Here is a 3113-nt window from a genome sequence, read left to right as displayed (position 1 = left end):
GCTGAGGAACTGAACACAAAAGAGCACACACAAGCATTTGGACTTTTCTGGGCTGTTGCCACCTCTCAGAGGAGAACAGAGTTTCAGGACCATGCTGTCCCCTCAGCCAAGCCGACAGGAGCGCACAGACATGTAAACTTCCTCACCTCCATAGAGCCTGCAAAGTAATCCAATTTGTTCACCTAGTAGATGCTGAGTTTTACATTTTTCATGCAATGTCTCATTGTCACCAAAGCATGCAAAGGACAAGTCACTTGACATAGTTTAAAGCAAAGCACCTGGACCTCAAGGAGGCCGTGTAACATGCTCCAACATGGACAGCTGACCAGCTTGCCAATGGTTTCATTAGCTTCTAAATTCCACACTAATAATGAATTACAGGTTTATCTTTAAAGACACAGAACAGAGACAAGGCAGGATCAGGCATTCTCCCAGCTTCTCCAGGACATCCACAGAATTCTTGATTTTTAAACTCTCCTTTTCTCTTCTAACATTCACTTTTTCTATGTAAAATGTATATTTTCCTAACTCTCACAAGCCTGAAATGTTTTGTCTCCCTACTCCTCCCATCCCTGTCTTTTTTCCTTCTATATTCCCCCTTTAAACACTGAAACTTCAAAGTTCCCCTTCACACAAGCAGCCACAGATTTGTCTGAGCTGTGTGTCTCCTGAGTACGTTCTCAATAAACGCCCATTGATTGAGATCCTTGCCTCAGTCACTTATTTGGGGTAAACAAAGCCAAGACAATGTATTTGGGTTTTTATAGCAAATAGAAGGTAGGTTTGCCATTGGAAAATCATTCAGTATAGTAATACATCACCTTCACCACACAAAATAAGAATTTCTTATGACGATCTTAATCAACATAAATAATGGATGTTATAGCTTTCAACCCACCTTGCATGATTAGTAAAAATTCCTAAGAGATGAGGGTTAGAAGGGATCGTTCCTGTTTTGATAAAAATGTTATCTATAAAAATAGTGCTGTGAGTGAAATGGTGATTAAGGACTTCCAGAAAGTTTATTCTCCATAAAAGCAATGAAAAATTAGCAAAATCAGTAGAATTAACTTTTTTTAAACTCTGGAATTAGCCAAAAGTTGAAAAGGTTCAGGGAATTTCTTATACCAAAACTAGGTCTAAACCTTGGTTTAAAAAAAACCTTTCTGGCTAATTAAGCTTCTCCTGTACTCATTCCCCTCTCCCCACCTCCACAGTTGGCTTGAAAACAAAGACCTCAAATTATTGTAAAATCAAGCAGGGATTGAGGGGAGGGGAAAAGAATGGGCTGAGCCTCCTGCTAAGCCCATTCCTAGAGACATGTCATTATTTGATCTGTCTGGTTGTTCCCTAGAACACCCCTCTTTTTTTTTTTTCATTTTTATTTATTTATTTATTTTATTAAATGATCTCTGTGTACATTAATGCAGTCATGGGGTACAATGTGCTGGCTTTATATATAATTTGAAATATTTTCATCAAACTGGTTAAGATAACCTTCATGGCATTTTCTTAGTTATTGTGTTAAGACATTTATAGTCTACATTTAGTAAGTTTCACATGTACCCTTATAAGATGCGCCGTAGGTGTGGTCCCACCAATTACCCTCCCTCTACGCATCCTCTCCCTCCCCTCCACTCCCTTTCCCCTTTCCCCATATTCTTGGGCTCTAATCGGGTTATGGCTTTTGAAAGCTATAAATTAGTTTCATAGTAGGACTGAGTACATTGGATAGAACCCCCCTCTTATAAGGCCATCTTTATTTGAGCTGATTCGGAGTTTGCTGAGAGTGGAAAGCGTTTTCCCTGGGAATTTTGTTGTAAATCCAAAGACTTGTTTACCATCACACTTGGAGGTAGATATGGTTGGAGAAAATAATGGAATAATGACCAGAAAACTTAACATGAAAAGCTAGAGATTGAGTTGTGCACAGGAACTTTGGTAAACTCTGAAGTACTCCTGAGAATCTAAGAGGCCATGCAAATGGCAAAGATGATGAGCATGACTAGGAATGTGTGATGCCTCAATAGATCCAAGAATTTCTAATCATGGCCATTTTGACAGGGGGCAGGTAGCTGATCACTGTGGTTTTAATTTGCATTTCCCTGATAATTAGTGGGGTTAAGCATTTTTTTTTCTTGTATTTGTTGGTCATTTGTCCATCTTTTTTGGAATAAAATATGTTCATGACTTCTATTTACTTTGTATGGGGTAGTTTGTCTCTCTCTTTCTTTTTCTTCTGATTTGTGTGAGTTCTTTATAGATACGCTGATCAGACCTGTATTTGATGTACAAATAAACATTACCTCCCATTCTGTAGATTGTTGATTCTCTCTGCTGATTATTTCCTTTCTATGCAGAAGCTTTTTAATTTAATTAAATCCCATTTCTTCATTTTTGTTGTTGTCATATTAGTCCTTGGTGTCTTAGTCATAAATTGTTTGGCTAGGTTGATGTCTAGAAGAGATTTCCTTGTTTCCTTTTAGAATTTTTATGCTTTCATACTTTACTTTCAAGTCTTTTATTCATCTGAATTTATATTTGTATGTGACAAAAGATAAGGGTACTGTGTCATTTTTCTGCAGATGGCTTTCCAGTTTTCACAGTACCAGGTATTGATAGGGGATCCTCTCCCCAGTGTATGTCACTGTCTGCTTTGTCAAAAATTCCTTTGTTCCTCTAATCAGTTGGTTATAGGAAGACTATTCTGGTAGGGGCACATTAAAAGCCTCAACCTAAGCCTTATACCAGGTATCCAATAGACATACAGGGAAAGCAACAGACTAGGAAGAGAGAACTTCTGGACCCTCCCAGACAGCAGGAATTATCACATGACCACAAAGTGACCAGAGCAGAAAAAATGCTAATGATGTGATCACTTTCCTTGTATCTGAAAACAGTTTCTAGGAGTTATTCTCAATGAAGAAACAGATTAAACACTTACTATTGGAAGAGTCTCAACACTTAGGAAACAACTTCCTCCTTCATAATTCAGCTGGTAATTATGGAAAACAGTGTCAACAACAACAAGGAAAAATTCTGCCCATTGGTCCAAACTTTGGAGGCCCAGTGTATAAAAGGTCCACATTGGAAGGCATCAGCAGATTCTGGGA

This window comes from Otolemur garnettii, unplaced genomic scaffold (assembly GCF_000181295.1).
Source record: "Otolemur garnettii isolate 467f Iridium unplaced genomic scaffold, OtoGar3 scaffold00018, whole genome shotgun sequence".
Lineage (NCBI taxonomy): Eukaryota > Metazoa > Chordata > Mammalia > Primates > Galagidae > Otolemur > Otolemur garnettii.
The sequence above is the reverse complement of the archived record's forward strand: the minus strand, read 5'-3'. Positions refer to the sequence as shown.